The sequence below is a fragment of the Pseudopodoces humilis genome, chromosome 11, assembly GCF_049639895.1.
Source record: "Pseudopodoces humilis isolate 2021_Gansu_Grassland_sample_001 chromosome 11, ASM4963989v1, whole genome shotgun sequence".
NCBI classification, from domain to species: domain Eukaryota; kingdom Metazoa; phylum Chordata; class Aves; order Passeriformes; family Paridae; genus Pseudopodoces; species Pseudopodoces humilis.
In genome coordinates this window covers 14,183,080-14,205,225 of record NC_142210.1, presented here as the reverse complement: position 1 = coordinate 14,205,225, position 22,146 = coordinate 14,183,080, and the positions used below count along the sequence as shown (strand labels likewise).

Here is a 22,146-nt window from a genome sequence, read left to right as displayed (position 1 = left end):
TGTTTATACTGTTTCTTGGCAGCATAAGGCTGTGATCTGTTTTGGGACCACAGGTGGCTTAATTTCTCATCAGCATCTTGGTCTTCTGCATCTCTCATGCAAGCAAAATTGGCTTGTCTCCTCTAGCTTTCCGCACAAGAAATAAAATTTACGCTGCCCATTCAAGTCCTTGTCCTTCAGTAGAGGCAGAGGGACCTGTTCTGCCTTGCAAGGAATATTCCTGTGAAGCACAGAAGCATGGGTGTGAAAACTAGGCTACAAACCAGCCCATAATTGGATGTTGACCCCACACAGTGGCCACGGGTTAGGGTTTGCCAGCTGAATACAAGGAGGGGACACAGTCAGAGCCATTAATTTCTTGCCTAAGGTGGAATAGCAAACATCCCCCACTCGCACATCTGCTGAGTCAGCCCCTTTTCCAAAAGCCAGTGTGCTCAGGTTACTCAGTGTTCAAAAGCCCTCGCTGTCCCCAGAGTGTCTCCTTAGTGAGGGGCACAAGGGAAAGCAATTACTGCTGCAAAGGTGGAAAATGGAGGTAATGGTTCGGTCTCATCACCACCCCACCGAGGAGAAAGCTGTATCTCTCCTGACCACAGAGGAGGTGTTTAGTGCTCAGGCTCAAGGCAAATATTTCCTTTTCTCTCAGCAGCAGTTAGACAGGATGTGCCAAAGCCAGCCAGGTCATGCGGTGTGAGGAAAATGAGCTGCATGGAGCTATCAGCAGCAGCAAGAGCCCCAGAGCTCAGACCCAGCTCCTCTCATGCTGCTAAAACATGACAGCCACAATGCACAGATGCAGAGATTAAACCCATCTGAGTGTAGAGCTATTTTGCATTTAACTCTTTGAAGATGGCAAATGACACTGCACCCTTCTAGCTAAAATCTAAAACACACCAACCAAGCATCCCCTCCAGGAGCAAGTGGTCTGGTGAAAAGGATCCCTCTTCCCCAAAATGCTCACCTTTTTAAAGCATTACCAGGTTTGAGGAGGGGCAAGAGGGGTTTCTTAGGAGATGTGCTGTAGCCTGAAAGTGTTCTAGCAAGATGAATGTGTGGTGGCACACATGCTGCATGGCTCCAGCATGCTACAGCTGAACTGTGATCAAACTCTTACCCAGATCCAATGGTGGGGATTTTGTGCATCACTGCAACTACGTTGCTTCAACCAATGTAATTGAGCTGGTTTTGGATAAAGTATTATAAATTTTTATTGTAAATTCACAGTAGCTGGGGTTTGGGAAGTTCTGAGAACTCCAGGGATGTTTTAGAACCCTGTTGCTGAGCAGCACTTAGACAGAGACAAGGCCTTTTCTGTCTCACGTCACCCCAGCAGCGATGGGAATGGGGGTGCACAGAAAGCTGGGAGGGGACACAGCAGGGACAGGTGACCCTATGTGACCCAAGGGATATTCCAGACCATCTGACATTATGCTCAGCAAGAAGCTAGAGAGAAGGTCAGGGTCAGGCAAGGCTGCTCAGGGGCTGACTGGGCATCTGTCGGTTCATGGTAAGCTATTGTTTTCATTTGCATCATTTGTCCTTCCTGAGAATTATTTCTCTCCTTTTGTTAATTTCCTTTTCATTAAAATTTATTAATGTTATCCTATTTCAATTATTAAATTGATCTCAACTCACCATTTTATTTTTTTTTTACTTTTACCATTTGAATTTTCCCCCTCTCTGGGGTCAGGGAGTGAGTGACTGTGGTGCTTTGTTCCTGGCTGGATTAAACTGTGATAGTAATGAGCAGCAGCCTGGGTTCAGACCTCAGAATAAAGATACAGACCTGCATGTGCTTTAAACAAAGTATAGATTTTTCCTTCAGAAATGTGCCTCTAAAGGTTAGGAAATCCTGCTTGCACTGTTGTAGACTATTGCTTTGTTTCAGACTGCTGTCCTGCATTTTGAACTCTTTCTGCTGGCCAGCAGTAGTTAGGTTCTTTACTTTCTCAGTGGATTAAGTCCCAGAGGTGGTATTTTATTAATGAGTAAATTGCAGCTCAAGTTGAATTTATGACTGAATGCTTGATGTAGAGGGTGCTGAAAGGAAATTATCCAACTGAGCCTTCAAGAAACTTCAGTATAAAACATTGCTTCTCTGCAGATTGGGGACAGATTTATGTACAGTGATGCCAAACTGCACTCACATACACTAACTGTTCATCAGGGAATGATGCTGTAGATCAGCTGTTGGTACCCCACAAGAAATTCTTAAAATTTTTAAGTCCCTAAAAAGTTATTAGAAAGATGTCACTAATTTCAAAGGAATTGTATGAAGAGCAATTAAAAAGGCCAGTTAGATATTTGCTATATGAAATGCCAAGCCACATAATTTTGTTTAATGAAATCAGTTTCCAGTAGAGTTCATAACACCATCAATGACCTAAGCAGTGCACCTGACAGCTCGCCTGCCATCTCGAGCTGCAAATCTGGGTAACTAACAGTATATCGAAGAAGAAAAGGTCAATAAATGCAGAAATGTGTGGAGAATCTAATCTTTCCCTGGCCCTTGTTATTCCTCCCTTCTCGCTCTCCTTTCATTCTATAATCTGTCACATTAAACTAGTCATGCTTGGCCAGAGCCTGATCAGGACAAGTTCCTGATAAAGCTGCATCCGTTCTTGCCATGCAGCATCAGATGGACAAAGGCAGTACATGACTTCAGCCCTGAAAACCTCTCTTCTGCAAATGCAGTTCAAGAAGGAGCCATAAATGTATGTAAATAAATTAAATTTGAGAAAGAGAAGGGAAAGGTTACAGAAGTCACACGTCTCTTTATGCACAATTTAAAAAGTTTTCATGAGCGTGGTTTTGTTCTGAATAAAACTACAACTGTTAAGAACAGAAATGTCTTAGGCTTCTGAGCAGCAGAGCTGGTAGTCTTTCTGTCTGCCAGCACATTTTTTCCTTGCTTCACCCAGTCCAGAAAGAAATGACTCAGTCAAAAGGATTTCCTTCCTCTCCCTTGGGTGATTATTCCACAGCCTATTAGGTCTCCCCATTAGGAAATATTTCCAGCATCATTTTCCCTGCACTTACTTTTAAAGTATCCTTCTATGACTAGAAATTATCCTAAACAGTGCCCTTCCATCATTAGTGTTTCCATTTCTCCTGTGTTTCTCTGTGGTTATCACGTCCTGTAGCATTTCACTGGTGTTTAGATGGGCTGCAGATGTTTGTTGTATTTAACCTTTGCCTGTATGCCAAGCACAGGACTGGCACCAAGACATTTACACACCATTAAACCAGGGAGGTGCCTGCTAAGTGTAATGACTTTCTCCTGGTGCTTTCATGCTAGAGGTTGTGCTAGAGAAGGAGGGCAGCCTCTGTTCTAAACTACATGGAAAAGGTGCAGCTGCTGAAGAAGAATGGTTTGTAAACAGAGTATATATAGAAATACATTTTTAGCATCCAGCCATGATTTAAGTCCACAAGGGAAGCAGTTAAATGTAATTGACGCTGGCCTCTCAAAGAAAGATGCAGCATGTATACGTGTGCACAAGAAATTCCAACCAAACTGAGGAATATTATTAGGTTTACTAGGATTCTGTAGTTTTGCTGCAAAGGATATCTCTAAAACCACTAGAGTCTTTTAGACTGTGGGAAACATTGCAAATGTCACCACGCTATGTCTGGATGTATTTTCATGTGTCCGTATATTTGAGTTTCTTTAAATTTTAAGATTTTCTCTGAATTTCTTCAGCTGACTGCATCAGCAGTTATATAATTGCTGTATTGTGTATTACCCTAAATTATTGATATGTGCTATCCATTATATATGTATATATCCATAGAAAAAATATTTTTTTTTTTTAAAGGTATGGCCAGTAGCTCTGTCTTTTACTTTATTTGTAAAAATTTAGTATTTCTTTTTCTTTGGTTGCTTATGAATTTACTAAACTGTAAGTCTTTGTGTTGAAGTTCTCCCTGCCAACTCTGTCTATTGAATAAAATATGGAGCGTGTATGAATGTAAATTATCATTTCAGTGATTTATTTTTTAGGTTTTTCTGAGAAGAAGGCAACAGAAAAATGTGATATAAAAGTGCAAGAACAGTCATACCAGGTCAGCCCAGGCGTCTGTCTTGCTCAGGATACTCACTCTGACAGTGGCCAATCCTGCAAGCATATTTAACACTTCCTTCAAATATTCTCCCAGCCTCCAACAATTTGTGGCTGAGGGATTTTAGAACCAGACACAATATTTTGTGCTTAATAGTCCTTGAAGGATTTTCCTTTGGTGACTTTGTTTTTGAATCTGTGTAAGCTTTTGGCATCTGGAATGTGATTTGGTGTGTGGAGTTCCACTGTTAAAATATGCTTTGGTTGAAAAGAGGTCCTTTATGGTTTTTAAGCCTATTTCCTGTCATTTTCAATTCAAGATCCCAAGCTGTTACATTGGAAACAATCATTTTGAGAGCCAACCTCTGCCAAACCCCTCTTGGTCCTCATTTTGGATCAGGAACAGTCAGCTCAAAGCCCTTTGCTGTGCAGACAAAGTAGAAGTATGTAGGATTGTTTCTTTCTGTGTACATCACATTTATTAACACTCAATGTCATCTGTCCATTTTCTGGGTCAGACAAACCATCTTGTCACCTTCACCTAAAATTTTCCATAATCGTTCCTTAATACTTTGGAATACCTAATTACTGGTGGCAAACTGTCTTCTAACTATTGTCTGTATTTTCTAGATCCTTGCACAAAGCTTGTTTTTCTCAAGTTAAAAATGCCAAGAGGTTTTTTTGAGCAGCTTTAGCCAGTTCATATGATGAAAATGAGGAAGGTGGGGGTCAGGACTGCCAGGACCATCCATATTGCTATGCCCATGCCCATCCCAAAATTTCATGAGTCATGTAAAAGGGAATGCTGCAGGTTCTTGACAGCAATGATTAAGGAAAACTGCAGATGTTCTGTTTCAATGAAAAATAAGTACTTTTTATTTATGTAACTTTAAAGGGCTGACTTTAGATACCAAAGGCCAATAGATTTTGGTTAAAAACATTAAGTAGCAGACCCAGAGCTGGCTGAAAATGAGAGTGAAACTTACTTAGAAATCAGTAGGGTGTTGTATCAAATGTAAAAGTAACATTCCTGAATTAAGAATGAATAGGAACTAGTCCAGGAAAAAGTTAAATCAACCTTCAACTGTACATGCTTGAGTAAATGTTTTTAGAGGGGACACATATTTTGAAGTTGAAAATCATACCTAAATCCTTTGCTGCATTCTTTGAGGAGTTGTATAGCTGTCTGCAAATATTGAATTTATGTGTATTGTTTGAAATATGTAACCAATTTGAAAAGAGCTCCTTTATCAGGGGGCTCCTGACTGATCATTAATTGTTTGTCTGTTTTTCATGTATCTCTCCCAGATTCCCTGTGAGCTGCAGATTTTGAGAGTATTTTCTGTGATCTGGTTTGGCCACCATGGAAATTAAAAAGTGGCAAAGTTCAGCAAAACAGGATCCACAGGATTTTATTTTATTTTTTTCCTTCAAAATAAAGTTTCTTAATCTTCTCCATTCCTTCCCTCTGTTCCTCTCCAGGAGATCCATTCCACACAGACCATGGAATTTTGGCCTCTTGTTTATATGTGAAAGAAAAGCAAATTTCAAAATGTTGGAACTTCCCACAGATCAGAAATTCCCTTTTCCAGACAGTTCTTCACGACAGTGTCCTAGTGGCTTTTGTGGCACTTGGCTTCCTTATGTAGGATTGTCAGGCAGATGTAGGAACACCTGAATGGGGGAGAAGGAATTGTAGGGTAACAAAGCCATCACCTTGCCTGGGGGGAAGCACCCTCTGCCCCTGCAATGAAACTGGGGACTGCCAAGCCTCCTGTTCCAAAATCCTTTGTGAAGTCTGTTCCAGAGCAATGGCTCCTTTGCTGAGTCAGTTTAACCTCTCAGCTCTAAAGGGAGGGGATATCTTGGTTAGAGAAGGGGTGCTCAGAAGCTCTGGGCAGGGCAGCTGTCACCTCCTAGCAGCTTCCACAGGGACTTTTCAATTCTACTCTGCCAGTGAGAAGGAATTTTGAAGCGTGCCAGGAGGCATTGCTTCTTCTTCACATGACAGTTTTTCTCCAGCATAAAAGAAAAGAAATAACAACAGAAGCAGGAGATTTTAGTAGTTAGTAGAAAATTAATTAAAATACTTCTAGTGTCTCCCTTTGCATTTTCCCAGCTGCTTATATTTTGCCTTCCAGAGTATTATTTTTGCTCTCCAGACTCCTCTGTTAGATTTCTTGTGGGAATATATCGAAGTAAAATTTCACTGTAATGCAGTAGAAACAGAGATAAGGGGAGACAGGAAGCTCATTTTATGTATAAAAAAAGTAGCATTTAAGTAATCTGAGAAATGTGTCTGGTGGCAAGGCGTGGGCAGGGAGGGTGAGGGAGATCCTGAAGGAGTTCTGTTCCTCTGCTGCCACATCCTTTCCACACCAACTGTGACTCTGCACATGCAGTGTTTGAGTGTAGGTGGGACACTGCTCCTCATTCTCCAAAGAACATCTCCTGCAGTCATTCCCACGAGTAGGAGAACATGTGAAAAGCTACAATTTCACTGTTTCTGATTTGTTTGTTTGTCTTCCATAGAAGAAGGCAGTTAAAGTTCACACTTGGACAGATGACAAAGGCACCAGAGCAAATTTTAAAGCACTTTCTTTCACAAATGAAAATGATTGGCCTTTTCTGTGCTGGAAAATAATAATTAAAGGAAGCCAAGCTGGTCTAATTTGTTTGCAGCACCCTAAGTCTATGACAAAGTCTGTCACAAAATGTTCTAACAGAAGTTGAGGAGTGAGGAAGGAATGATGAAATACTGACCAGTGGAGAAAAAAGAAATAAAATTATTTCCCATGTGTCTTAAGGAACAACAGAAGATACCTCAAGGCTCTCTGGATTTTCTACCTTGCACTTAGGGAACACAACTATTTTGACCTTCATGGGCATCTTTGTGAAATAGTACCAGCAGTGGTTGAAGGATCTTGCACAATTCTAGAAGGGAAAAGGAAATCAATCCCCCACAGCAGTAGCTTCATGAGCATTTAGTCCAACTTTAAAAATGTTCAGGCAGGAGAGAAAAAGTCAAAACCAAGGATAGGAGTCAGATTCCCAGGGAGAGGATGTGAGGGATGGTGGGATGAAGGTATGTGCCTTTCAGAGCCTTGAAGTAAGAATCAGAAGAGATTCTTTGGACATGCAGTTCAGATCACTGCCTGGCACTGCAAACACTCACTGTGATACCCCACAACCTGGCTGGCTGCACTTTTAATAGAACTGCCCCAGAGCTGTCCCTGAGGCTGTGATGTTGGAAAGGCAGACAGAAAATGGTTGTTTCCATCTATTCCAGTGCAGATTATCCATGGAAAATACCACTGCTGTAAGGCAGAAGCTGCTTTATATGGCTCAGTTCAGGCTTCAGTCTGCTTTTATCCAGGGCTTACCCCTTGAATTTCAGAAATTTTTGTTTTTCTAATTGACACCAGTACAAAGAGAAGAAAATCAAGAGATAAAAATCTCTTCCAGTAAGTGATCCTGGAGCTGCCTTTGCCATTGAAGTCTCTTCACAGCAGGGTCTTAAGCAAGTTCCAGGCAGGCATGTCACAAGAAGTGCCCTCCTGAAGAGCTGCCTTAAAATAACTCCACCAATGGCCACTTGTGCAGTGACATTTTGGAAATATGCACCACCTTATTAGAAAATTCAACTGTGAATACCAGGCACTCTATTGAGGTTTCTGGGACATCAGCCCGGGATCTCAGCAGCCTTCTCATCTCAGCATAGCTCAGAAAGGTCGTTTTTAAACTAAAATATTTGTGTAAAATAATAGACATTGTGACATGGGAAGCCTCATAAATGGAAAAATGTCAGCTGGTTTTGCAGAGATTGCTTACTAATTTTCACCTCATAAAGATTTCAGAAGGGATTCTAGCACTTTGTTAAACTGCTGCAGTGAAGTCTTCCATGTTTATTTATATACACCTAGTAAACTCCCTGAAGTAGCCAAAGGGCCTGGTTTCATCAGCACACAGCTGGTGAGTTTTCTTGTTTTCATTGTGCTGGATTAATGTTCTCAAATGTGAGCAAAGTGTGTACATGAAATGCAGATGTTTGTTCCCAGAGGAGATGTGAGAGCCCAGCTCACCTCTCTAGTCCAGGTGCTCTTGTCCAAAGAGGGCAGATGGTTAAATGTCCTCCTTTGGGTATCCCTACTTCTGCAGCTGCAGCCAGATGTGTTTTCTATTTGGAGCTCTAGGCTTGATTTCAGCCTCTGTCCCCTCAGCATTTTCCCTGTCACACTCGGCACGGGTGGGTCTGGCACTCTGTTCAGGACCTTACAGGGCAGCATCCCAGCCTAACAGAGGCTGGCTCAGCTCCAGCCAAGTTTATTGCCCAAAATCTCAGCTGTTGGCAAGTTTAGTCGATTTAAAGTCACTGAAAATCTCTGCAGCTCTGTACAGTCATTTGTTTCCCCTTTCAAGACATGTGCCCCATGGAAAGCTGCTTAATCTGGTGGAGTAAAGTAATGTTTTCTCTGTTTTCAGCTGGTCTCAGAGTCCTCCAATGCTCCTGAGCCACATTTTCATTTCAGTTACACCAAAGTAAATGCTGAGGACAGAGGAGCTCTAACACCGAAATAATACTGTGAGATAAAAGAAACCTTATAGTTATTTTACTGGTTTATTCTTCACCCTGTGTGTGTGTCCCTCACCCTGTCCAGCAGGATCTCCTCAGTGTTCCTGCCCCAAGCCTCCCCTGGCAGTGATCCCTGGGTTTGCTCTGGAGTCACTCACAGGGGCACTCAGGGTACCCCTCCTGAACACCGCCAAATGCATTTTTAAGGTAATATCAGTGGTTAAGCTTTCCCCTCCAGTGGAAAAATCCCATCAGGAGCCAGCAAAGTGAGCAGCTGGGGGCCAGTGACAGGGAGAGAAGTGTCAGGGTTAAGCTGCAGTGCAGGTTTTTGCATGGGTGTTGAGGGCTGTGCTCCTGGCAGGCTGAGCCAGGGTAGCTTAACAGTCTGGACAACATCTCCTGCATCTGTGTGTGTTTTCTGCTTCATTATTTTTGTTGAGCCATATACCTCCCTCATCTGGAATATCTCCATTGATTTTTGTTAATTTCTCAGGATTTTCATTCCCTCTAAAGAACATTTAGTTCATTGCTCATAGTACTGACACTACCTCAGCCCTGCAACAGCTGTGGCAGATGGGCCAAAGGCAAAGTTGAGGTAGGCAAGAATATCTTCTGTTGGAAATTTTGGGGTCAGATTTAGCAATCTGAAAAAACCCCAACCCATTCTATGATATTGGAGTGCAGGGTTTTGTCCACACAAGGCTGTCTCCTGTAAAGTGGGATTTTTGTTTCTGAGGGCAGATCCCAGTACAGAGAAAAGGAGTTGCCCCTGTCCCCCACAGTGATCTCAGGGCCTGGGACTGGGGACACAGTGGATATGCTGCCATATGAAATGACCAGGGATGCCTATGGTGGATGATAGTAAGTTGTGGTTCCTAGGAACCAACACACACACACAGCACACAACAGAAATAATACTGCTTCTGTTGCTCTTTTGCTCTAAAAGAGATATTAATGTAAAAATAGAGTAATTTAGAAATAAATGTCTTCTCCCAGCTGGCTGTCATAGCAGCAAAACCCCCATAACAGAGCCAAGGTTCCCTGAGCCAAGGTTATTTCTAATCCACTTCTAGTCCGTGGAAAACAATTTGCAAAATTTGGAGTGGTTTGGGAATAAGAAAAGTTATTTTACAAATCATTTTCTGCTACAGGAAAAGCAATTGTCATGGACATAAAACACAATATGGGTGTTTTTCGTGTATCAAGTCACGTGCCAAGTCAGAGAGCTACCAGAGAACATAATTTCAACACTGTCAAACAGCTTCTGCTCTGCTTGGTGATTATCCTCTCAGTTTACACAGATCTTTGCACTCCTGTGGTGCTTTAATAGCATCTCTGTAACCCCCTGACATTTGGGTAACGTGAGGAGCAGTGAATTCTCGCAGCACCTACAGTCATCAGTCACTGTCAGCCCTGGGCTGAGGTTTCTCCTCTCTAACCATGGGGCTGCATGGCTCATGCATCTCTTTCTAACCCTGTGCTCCCCATGTTCCCCAGAAAACAGCCTGGGGAGTCTCTGGATGATGTGCTTGCCTGCCCAGAGGCTTCAGAGCCTGGGCAGGCAGCAGGAGAGGGGAAAGGCTTCAGTTCATTAACCCTGCTGCTCCTCAGGGTGACGCTGGTCATACCGAGTTATTCATGTGGCAGGAGAGTGAGGAACCTGCTTGAGATGGAGGGGAGGGGGGAAATCCCCTTTGGCCCAAGGAACTTACAGGACCAGGTGGAAAAAAGAGATGGAAGAGGGGCAGGATTGAGGAGCTTCAGATAGTGACTGTGTGGATAAATGCCTTGAAGAAAAGGAGTCTGACTTTTTCTGCATTCAGACTCTGCAGCCAGGCTTTGGCCTTGTTTGTACTGGTGTCAGTCACAGTGCTGACCCCAGTGCAATGACAGTATTCTCTGCTAATCAAGGTACTGACTTTAGAGCAGTTATTCCATTACAATGTGCCTGGATAGAAGCCAGTCTTTTGTTTGGGATGGGAAGAGCCAGAGATGGCTAGTAGCTGGATATTTTTTCTGCCTGTTGTTGTTTATTTGGTCTACTAAGAACTAAATTCTTCTCTCCACTAAACAGGCACCCCCTGCTCCTGAGAACATTGCAGCTCTCCAAGCATTTTCTACCAGCAGGACTTACAGCAGTGGCATTGCTGTGTGCCCAGGAATGTCTGTGTGCAGCAGACAGGGCAGGGTTTCTGCCCCACGGGATGAGCAGAGATGAGTTATTTGTGGCAGTGTGCCAGGTCTGTTACTCTCTCAGTAGCAGCCTTAGTAGCCCGCCTCACATTTTTTGTTGTTGTTTAATATGCTCCTTGTGTTATTTATCATGTACTTTATTATCTGTTATTTTAAGGCAGATTTTGAAAAAAAAGATCAGCTGCTTCTTCTATGTTTACCTTGCACACATCTGATGTTCAAAGCTTCCATACTCTCACAATGCCATTTTTTTCTCAAAGACAACCAGGCTTTGCTGTGGCAAGACTGGGCTTTGGCAAGTGTAGATGATTCAGATCCCAGAAGGATCCTCTTGTGATGGAATATCCCAGCTTGTGTTACATGATTTAGCTCAGTGTCCCAGCTCCAGATCCTCTCTGGTTGCTGAAGTTGTGTGCTTGGTGGCAATGTGCTTTAACTGGGGCTGCAAGACAGGGATTGGGGTGCTTAGTCAGAATTATCTGTTCCGTCTCACTCCTCTGGTTGGTGAGTTCCAAATGTATTTTGGATACCTAATGATTCCAAAAGAAATTTCTAGAAGAACATCAGAAAAACCTTCCCCAGCATATAAATTACTGTGCTAATGCAACTGAGCTCCTGTGGCTGAGATTACAAATAATTTTCAGATGCCGTCAGCATCTCTTTCTTTGTGCTTTGTCCCTGTCCTCCCATGACCATTGCTTGGAGAGCTGTGCACACACTCGAAGAAATTCCTTTGGGGGGAGGGCTCAAATATCAAAGTCGAAAAAAAAAGCATTGAAACCTAAAAGCTGACCATAAAGCCCAGCATATCATTTTCAGAAGCAGAACATTATTGTTACTCTGCTGACAAACTTCTTTTGCGGGCAGCAGCCTGGTCCAGCACCATTTTAGATTTGCCTTGAAGCCCCACATAACCAAAATAAATATATGGTTACATAAGAAACTATAATATTCTTGCTCCGTGGTTCCAAGTGTAATTGTAAAGTAAGCACAAATGCAGCGTGTCTGCCCTTGTGGAGATAGAGGGAAAACCTCCTTCCACCCACAGATCCGTGGATTCACACCTGGGATTAATGAGCCAAGCAAGTGCAAGGGAGGTGGGTTTGTCCCCTCTTCAAGGTCCTTGTGTAAGATGTGGAGGCCTCCTCTGGAGGTGAAGACAAGGGACAGGTAGGGAGAGGCACCAAACGGGCTCCGGAGAACAGCCACGTTGCAGGGAGGGCAGCGTGCGGCTTTTGGACATCGCCCAGCTTGGTGTGAGTAACTGAAGCCCAGAGGATTACACGGCTCACATGAACCTCTGGGGATTTATGCAGCTGGTTGACATGCCAGCAGCAATGCTTGTAGTTCCAGGGACTTGCTGCTGCATGGCACAAGCCTACTTCCCACTGCCTGTGACCAGGGGAAGAGTTATGCTGAGACAAACCTGCACTTCCAGAGCTGGGATTTAAAATTTGGCAGGGAATCATTGTGCTTCTTTGCCCCTGAAGGTGTTGTGAAAACATGAGAGTCATGGTTTATTTTCAAATGGCTTGGACACAGTAACTTTAAATGTGACAGAAAAACCCATGAAGGAACCCAGAGATCCTCATGGAAGACCAACCTTGGCCTGCAGAGAGGAAAGGTCTGACTGTGGCTGGCACAGTGCAGGGGTGGACAAGGAAACACACAGCAAGAATAAGCAGGCAGTGTTAGGACCTTGAGCTTTCTGAATCTGTCAGTCTCTCAGTTCTAACCAGGCACAAATTGTTCAGTTCCATGCAGAAAGAACTGTGACTGCCCTGTGTTCCCTATGGGACTAAGACTGGGGCTTCTCCCTCACTTTTTGTCTTGAATACAGCAGCCACAGAAGGGAAAAAAGCTGGTAAAATGAAAGGGTATTTTTCATGTCATAATGTTCTGAACAGGACTCTATAGGCCTTGGCCACAGGATATTATAAAGTGCTCAGTCCTCTGTGCCAGTCTCTAGACTTGTAGTGTAGTGTATATATATATATATATGTAAAGTAGTATATATGTGCATAAGCACTTAAAGAAAACATAAATTAAAACCAATCTGAGGCACCTGAGCAGCAGGACAGTGGCTGCTATAAAAGTCCACATGGAAGTGAATGTTGCCAATATGAGGAGCTTCACATTAAAGGAGGATGATAACATATTTATCTATGAAGGATAACTGAAATAACACCTATATCAGATAAACAAAGTTGGAAGTTGCTTTACACAAGAGATCAGTGGCATCAACACCTTGGACAGCAAGGACCAGGACACAAAGGAACACTAACTGAGTACAGGAAATTACATTTAAATATCAGATTTTTTATTTTTTATTTTTACTGTGGCAGTGACTGAAGAATGAACAGGCTGCCCAGAGAGTGGAGAGCACTGGCAAAAAGTTGATTTTGTTGACCCTGCTTTGAGGAAGAGTGTTGGACTAATCAATCTCCACAGCTCCCTGCCAAGCTCTACCACGCTGTGATTCTGTAATAGAACACAGCTCTTCTGGATCCCAGGGTGATGTTTGAAATGGAATGGTTACTGAGATCCTGGGCATCTGCTCTATTTTTATTAAATACTGCCAGCAGGAGTATATGATCAGTTGTGGGGCTGCCCATGCACAGGTGGTCTGTGCACGTGCATGGTTACCTGCAGAATCCCTCCATGTGCAGGAAAACCAGCACATCCAGCCAACCTCTAAGAAGAAAATGTAAAAATTTCTAAATTCCACCTAGACAGAATTTCCAGCTGGAAAAAAAAAAAAGAGGAAGGATGTGTCTGGGAAAACTGGCCATGCGTTACTCCTCCCTCCAGGGTCTTGTGCTAAGTCTGTACAGAGCAGTTTCCCCTTAAATACCTCCTCAAAGTGTGTCTTTGCACACCAGGAACAGCATCACTTGGTTATGTGGTGGGCTACTTACTATTCACCATTCTTTATATTCTTCTCTTTAAAACTTCCAAGCTATTCCAGACAAGGAAAAGTAATGTGAGTGTGTAGTTGTACAGAAGGGCTTGCTGCTTTTCTCATACCAGCACGTCCAGCTCATGAGGGCACAATCAATTCCTGCAGTGGCGCATTGCTTGAGGAAAAAAATGAGCTGTAACAAGAGTTTAGTCTGGCAGTTGCTTTTACTGCTTTTTATTGTAGTTGTGTCTTGCAGTTCTCTGTCATTCTATGTGTTTCACTCCTCTCTGCAGCAGCAAGAATGCAAAATGCGTGAAGGAAATGCTGCTGGTTGGGTCTCCTCGAAGGTGGAGAGGGAAGGAATAACAGAGGAGCTGGGAATCGGCGCTCAGTCCTTGGTACCCACAAGCGTACCTGGATTTACTCAAACCAGCCAACACCTTCCTCCTGCTTCTGGCAGAGTGCCGGAGCTGCGGGATGCCGGGCTGCAGCAGCCCCAGCTCAGCCCCACGCACCTCTAGAGGGCGGTGACTGACTGAGGAACGCTCTGCTGGGACGGGATCATTCCTGAAACACCCCGGAATAATCCAGCTGCGCATCTGCAGCTGTTCAGGGAACGGCAGCTTCCCTGCAGAAAGGTGCAGAGTCTAGCAAACACAGGTCTGTGTCCAGCTGAAGTGATAGAGGAGTTGAAGTGGACAAGTAATGTACCAGAACTTGGCTCGAGTGCTAGGACAAATTTACAAACTGTTGTGGGATGGTTAATTCTTATAAATACCATAGACCTTCATTTCTGTAACAGCATTGGTTTGCTGTTTCCCTTGTTTGCTGGTTCTCTGGAAAGAAGCAATCCATAAGCACGTTTATACTAGAGCAAAGCAGGGAAAAAATCAAATTAGCCAGCACAAATTGCTCTGAACTCCTGGGTTGACACTAACAGCGTGCTCTGTTTGATTCCAGCACAGTCCTGCTGTGCAAGCCACCATCCCAGGGGTGGACTTAGCAGGAATGAGGGGGCAGAACTTTCCTCATTAATACCATTTGGTGCAGGAATTATTTCCCTGGAGAAACAACTTCCCAGCCCCACCTTTCACACGACTTCCTTTACCTTCATGTCTGCTAGAAACGGGTGGTGAGATTTCCTACAGCTTCCTGTGATGCTGTGAGTGGTCCACATGGCTCTGCCCAGCTTCCACACCTCTGACTGAAGAATATCTATCCTTCCTCTCCTTCCTCTCTTTCCCCAGTCTGTTGTCATAATTTTGCTGATTAGCAGCTTTCTTTACTTCTTCTACATCTCTTGTCCTGGTGCCAATAAACAAAACTCCAGTGTACTTCTCAGTTCTGCATGAAAATTATGAAAATTCTTTAGAAATAAAGTGTGAAGTGAGGAAAGTTTCAGGATAGATACATTTTTTCTTCTTTGAGCATATCTAAATTTGAGCTGCTGCTGCACATTCAGTGCTGTGCTGCATGGCCACATTTGTACCTGGCTCTGGAGCTGAAGTGTGTGCTCTGGAGCCAAGGTGCACCCTTCACTGTTCTGTGCTTCGTGTACTGTGGCACCAGTGCTCATGGGCCACAAGGAGTTTGTTTCAGTGGCAGGAGCCATCAGCACACGTGTCTTTGACAAGGCAGCGTGAAAACATCAACACTCTTACTCCTAGCACGGACAGATAGGGCTGGTTCCCAGTTTGTTATCTTTATGTTTATCATTGACTCCAAGGAGTGTAGTTAGAGGGGATGGAAACACAATGTACCTGTTTTCATTTCTGTGTTGCCAGTTGAGTCAGGACCAGGCTGACACTGGCCCAGAACTATTACCATTTGCCTGGTACACTGAGACATCTGTGTGTTTTTGTTACCCCTTGTCCATTGGCTCATGGACCGCTGTGTCCGTAGCACAAAAGGTCCTGTTGCTTTTCTTGGCCATCTCCACTCCTCACGTCCATCTTGGGCTGGGAGCCAATGGCATGGGCACCAGAGATAAAACATCTTTTATTTCCAAACACAACCTTCTGCATCAGAGCATGCCTTGCCTTTCAAGAAGCTGTCCTTTTTTGGGACTTTTGCTCTGTTTTTTGAGAGCTTTTTATGGATTCATACATGTCATGACCCAGCACCTATCACAAGCACATAATTCCAGCACAAAGGACTTTTAAAAAGTACATATATAGAAATTGCTAGTAGGAAGCCCAACATTCCTAAAGAATGTTACTGTCTTCAGTGCTATTTTCTACCTTCACTTTGTGGGTTTTGTTTCTCCAACTCTATCTAGCTGCAAGGATTCATCTTAAATGGAAGTGACACAGCAAAACCTACTTTGATCGTTTGCAGATTTAAAAATAGTTGTCTTAACATAGGTTTTCCTTCCAAGGTAGCATGTACCTTCTATTGGAAAAAAATTAATGCACATTATTTATATAGAGTCTGTCTTACAGGGAGTCATCCACTCTCTGCTCTGTGTATCTACATGTAAATAAATGGGAATTAGCTTGGTTTCTGAAATTCTCTCTTTTGTATTGACTAAAAATCTGGGGTGGTTATTTTTAAATGTTTTCCATTCTCCAGACAAGATATGAATGTAAATGCAACAAAAGTAATGTTGGATGCTCTCCCTGTACCAATAATGTAGCTGTAAAATGCTATGTTTTGATTAATCTGGTGGAATGCTATTCCTCTTTCAGATTGGTGTCAGAATTGGGCCAATTTTATCTGAAGTTTATTGTCTCAAGAAGTAAAAATAAATTGAAGTCACTGTAATTTGGAATATCTCATTTTTTTATCTCAGAGCTATATGAATCAGTATCAGCTGAGCACCTGGCTCATGAAAATCAGCTCTTTATTCTAAGGAATATAGTTTTAAATTTGAAAAGAAAAAATAAAGCACTTGGATTATTTCTTAGAATTTTGGGGCAAACCTTGCAAACCTGGAAAAATATCCACTTTTGCTGACTTCAGTGTGGTGTTGTTTTCCCATGTTAAACCAAGATCCTGCTCTCTGAATCAGAACTTGTCTAATTAAGGAAAACAGCCAGCTCAACTGATTTGCAAACCAGTGTTGGAAGATTTACAGAAATTCTTATGGGATCATGAGGGCAGTAGGGAGGTGAGTTTGCCTTTCTCTTGGATGGTAACAAAAAGAGCTTCATGTATTGTGTCCTTACCTCCTCTAATTTCCTTTTTCTTTCTTTTCTGTCTTCATAGTTGAGAAAAATCACATTATATTTGCTTATTCATTCATGGTTAAGACAATAAAGACTCCTTCCAAACTCTTGGCTGCTCTAACTTAATTGTATTTTAAGTGTAATTAAACCACAATGTTGTTGAGGATATCTGTTCCTTAGATGATCTGCCAGCAGAGTAACCACCATATACCTTTTTCATTGTGTGGGAAACTTCCTTGGCAGTCTTCACTAGAAGGTGTTAAAAAGGTGCTAATAAATGAAAGTCAATTTAGAGTAGGAAATTTAATGTTAAAACTATTCATCTTTATTAGTAGTATTTCTTACTTTGTTTTGTTTGTTCGCTTATTTGCTTTCTTTGTTTATTGGTTGCTTTTTTGGGGTTTCTTTTCCCCCTGAGAGAAAACACACATGTGCTGCTAAAATGTCTGATGCTAAGGTCAGAAGTTGCCCATGAAGATGACAAATTACCCCTTCACACCTCCTAGTCAGAGTTGATGATAGTTCTGTGTATCAGCAACCATTTCTGAAATCTTTCAGATTTTGTAGGGAGGATACAGTGATAAATTGTGAAATAGAAAATAACTTTTCTTAAAGAAAGAACCTCAGCCTCAGAATAGGTCCAATAAGTAGAACAAAAGCAGCTGGAGCTTTGCTATAGCATCACTGATCCGTGGTGAGCATAAAAGAAAATTTCTGATGCTGGTTCTGAGACATCCTCTCGGAGCCAAAGGAGGTGACACTATGGCTGCACTTCTCCTGCTGCTTTTTCTGCAGTCCTCCCTCCTCTCCCTCACTCTTGTGAGGTGCTGAGTTGTGGATGGCTGAGTCTCAGCTGTTCTCCAGACTTTCCCCTGTGTTGTGGAACACCGAAACGCCTTCACTGCCAGCACTCAGCTCTCTGTCATCAGCCTACTGTCACAGCTCAGGTCTGCTACCAGCCACCCCAGCACGGTGGCAGAATGGAGTCCTGCAGAGATTCTGCTTGAAGACCTTAAGATAGAACCTGTAAAAACTCCCAAGAGGAGTAAATACCTGTGAGTGCCACCTTGTGTCTTTCCAACAGAAGAAAGAAGAACAGTGCCTGGAGCTGCAGTAGCCAGTCAGCAGCACCTTGTGGTCATGTGTCATTAAGTTACCCCACAAACTAATAATACCTCCCTGTTAGATTGTTTGGGGTTTTTTATTATTTTTTTCTCCTGAGATCCTGCTTGCTTGTTTTAGACACATCAATCAAGTACTCCTGTGTCCTTGGACTTCCAGCAGCAAACTACCACCTAAATGTAGTGAAATGGACCACAGTCTCTTTATGCAGCAGCATTTTCAGCTGTGTTTCAGCAGTCTGGTGGTGTTTGGCTCTGCTCTTTTGATTCTCTTGCTCCTCTAGTACCCACAGAGCCCATTTGGACTTCTGCATCTGCCATCAGTGCTCTGTTACACCTGCAGTGGAGAAGTCCCAACCTGCCTGACACTGGTGTGGCTGCTCCTGTGGCAAACACATTTGTGTGTCTGCAGTGTTTCTGCAGATCTGCTCTGGGCCACATTCCCACGTTGGTCTGTACTGAGAGATGCTGTAGAAACACAACACCTTGGGTTGGAAGGGACCTTAAACATCATTTAGTGCCACCCCCCCTGCCGTGGGTAGGGACATCTTCCCCTAGACCAGGCTCCTCAGGGCCCCATCCAGCCTGGCCTGGAACATGCCCAGGGATGGGGAAGATGCTTTGCCTCAATATGACTAAATTCTTATTTTTCTCTAATCAATTTGACCAAGACAAATGAAATTAAAGTGTTTGCTTCCTGACTGGCAATTTTCCCCACATACTGCAAATTTCCTTATATTGTCCATGGCTTGTAGGAACAGCTTCTGGCAAGTCAGAGTAAAAACTACTTTGAAAGTACTGTGGCTACCTATTTAGAGAATAAAATTACTGTGAATTAACTCTTGAGGAGTGTGCACTGATCAGAATTTTAAACCCTAAAACAGGTCTAAAATGCTCCACAAATCTATTAAAACCTGAGAGTTTTAAAAAGGGGCAAAAAAGAAGATAGACTTATTCTAAGGAGGCAAACAGGGAAAGAAATAAGTCCTCTGGTACTGTCTAGAAAAGACAAGCATCTCCACAGCTCATGCTTTACAATTCAACAGCTGAACATTTCAATAACAGAAATAAAGTTTAGTTCTTGTCACTTGCTTTACAAAGCACACTCCTTTCCTAATGCTTAGTTTACAGTGGTGCTTGGTGTACTAAAAACACACTTATTTCTTTCCAAAGCTGATACAGTACTCCTTATATCCCAAAGACATTAAGTTTAAAAATGAACCTTAGTAATAACTCAGGACATCATGTTTCTGTACTGCAGTTTACAAAAGTGAGAGTTTAGAGGAATGGTGATGCTGCTGAAAATCTTTCTATTCCCATGACTGTCTGAATCTTGAAACTAAATGAAAAAAAAGGAAAAAAACCACAACAAAACAAACCCCTAGACCTTTAATTATAACCTAATCATTTTGATCACAGCAATAAATATAACAAATGTGAGTCAAGTATGTGTGTGAGAGTGCAGGACAGAGAAAGGTTTAGGGCAAGGATCAGTGGAAAATCTTTAGAAATGATGTAAGAGAAAGCAAAGGCAGGGATTGGAGTTTGTAGTCTACACCAGAGACTATAAAAAACTCTGAAAGAAAGCTGAACATTAAGGATAAGTTAGGAGGAAGAACATAGCAGGACCATTAAGGTTGGAATTGCTTGAATCCAATGCAAGGTAAGGGAACTGAGGGCAGAATGTGTTGGGAATGTTTTGTGTCTTCTGCTCTTTTTCCATAAGCTTTCTTCCCTTCTATGTTTTCCTCTTTTTGATGTTTTCTTCATTTTTTTCTTTTTATTTTATTAACAGACATGCAAAATGTATAAAGATGCCCAGATCTGATGGGAAAAGCACAACTACTTTTTCCAGTTTGGAATTAAGAAAATAAGGTGCCTATCACCTAGGATTTTTGGTATATTAAAACTGAGTTACAAATATTCAGTGGAAACTTATTTCCTTCAGTTAATCAGTCAATATTTAAACAGAATGTCAGTGCATTTTACAACAGTGGCAAATTACTTTTATGCTCTTGCAGTGCTTTGCAGTAAATTGCTGACTGTTTATACTGTTATGGATTTTCCTTTTGTGTAAGTTATTGTCAAATGTATATTACTTCTTAAAATAAGCTGAAGAGTTGTGACAGAATAATTCTTTTACATTACTAGATATCATATGTGGTAGACAAGTTTGCTACATCTAACATATTGGAAAACATGAGATAAATGATTTAGGAAAATTAGGGTTTTTGGACCCTATCTGCAATTTTGGATCTGCAAAAGGGTTTTACTATATCCCATATTAGATAAATGTTGATGCAGATTCTGCTGCATTCCTGCAATAATAGAATAACTGCAAAAACATTCCAACACTGACAGAGCAATTATCATTATCCAGTGATCTGACTAGTTCAGTTTTGTACCCCTGTAAGTGAAGGCAGACTGATTCTGTGATAGTCATTGTAATTTCTCCATTCTGAGTTCAAAACTATTTCACTTTTTTTTTCCTCCTACGCTGAAGTTGTACAAGTAAATACATGCAAATGATGTTTGGTTTAGATGTCCAGAGGCTACAGTAAAGTTCAGAATCTAATTTTTGAAGCACTAGCATGCAGTGCCCTCAGTTTTCCTTACTTGTTTTTTTCAGTTTGAAGTCACTGTTCTCTCATGGGGAGGGCAGAGCTGAAAGCTGAGGAGCTGAGAGGGCATTTCGTGCCTCTGCCCACTGCTTGACTCAGGAAACATTATTGCATTTATCTGTCTCTGCTCACCTGTATTCAAAATGCAGCTCAATCTACTTTTCCTGTAAAATACTTTGAACATTATGAGAAATAACAGGCAAAAAACCCCTGTTCAAATCACACAAATCTATGGTGTAAATGATGGGGAAACTGCAAAATGTATCTGACTGGACCAGGCATTCTTAATTTTTCATAAATACCTGCCAATCTGATTTCAGCAGATTAGGACTTTGTTTTCACTCTTTGAATTAATGACAAATGCCTTTCTGGGCTTCTTGAATAGCCAATTAAAACATAAAACAGTTGTAAGAGCTCTGTTGCTAGACCCTGACAAAGGTTGCAAGTGCTTGCAGCTTTCCTTTTCTTCTTACTTAACTCAGAGAGATGAGTTACTCTCTAATTTACATTTGCAATGCATTTCCCCCAAGACTTTCTTCTCCAAGTAATAGCCTTGATCAGAATGTTTAAGTGTTTATCCAGTAAATCAATGTTTGAATCTTTTTAAGAAATTCCAATGCCAGTCTTGTCTCTTAAAAGCTTATATTGAGGGATCTTTTTATTATGCTTTAAATGGTCTGGTTTTATACTGATAACTTATTTTGTTAATATACTCTTTATACTTGGTGTGAAGATTTCTGGATTTTTCTTGATGGAAAGGTTTCTCATTTTTGCTTCAAATGCTGAAGATGGCACTCTAACAGTGAAAAGTTTTTTGCTCTTGTGGTAAAGAAGAAAGAAAGCTGAATGTCAAGTTATTAGAAATGTTAAGAAAAATTGGCATATTTAGTCAGTACATATATAAATAGTGTAGGATTGAGAATTTGTTGGCAATGAAGAATAGCTTAATAATGTTTTGTTTTCCATTGTGCATACCAGGAACACTGCAGTTCACTCAATTATCTTTTGAGGAAAGGTGCAATTAGGTTTTTCCCACTAAGAGATATTTTCTTACACTTCATGGCATCCTTCTTTTTCAATAGCCCCTCTGCTTCTACATGGGCTTCATCACTTCTGTTTGTCTGTTGCTTCATGGTCTCCTACATTTATGATATGTATGTGAGTTTGGGGTCTTTAGTTTTTGAAATCTGCTTCTAAAAATTGATTTATTGTATAGTGTAATAGTGTAAAAGTGTAGCCAGCTTTGCAAGATGTCCAAACTGCGTCCTTCCTGCCCATTCTAAAGAAAATTGTCCTCATTTGTTCTGTATGACCATTTGGTTTCACTCCCTGTTTTCAAGGGGAAAGATGAGAACCATCACTGACTAGCCTTTCACAAGTGTCTGTCAGTTAATTTGCTCCTGAATCATGCTGGTGTCTGTTCAGCAGAGGTGCCCTGGCAGGGCTGTGTTCATTAATGCACTTCTTGAACTCCTCCTGGGAATTAGAGCATCACCTTTCCATCCCTT

General features: G+C 41.9%; 1 protein-coding gene across 2 annotated transcripts in view; it reads left to right on the top strand.

The window, feature by feature from the left end:
* The window catches only part of OSTN (osteocrin), a 47,918-nt gene that overhangs the window by 9,242 nt on the left and 16,530 nt on the right, over nt 1-22,146 (top strand). Inside the window, exon 1 of one of the 2 annotated variants that reach the window (XM_005524979.3) lies at nt 19,629-19,680. The exons of the other annotated variant lie outside the window; for it this stretch is intronic. The gene's annotated coding sequence lies outside the window, so the exon portion shown is untranslated. Of the gene's footprint in view, nt 1-19,628; nt 19,681-22,146 lie in introns of those variants that run through there. 2 annotated transcript variants of the gene reach the window in all.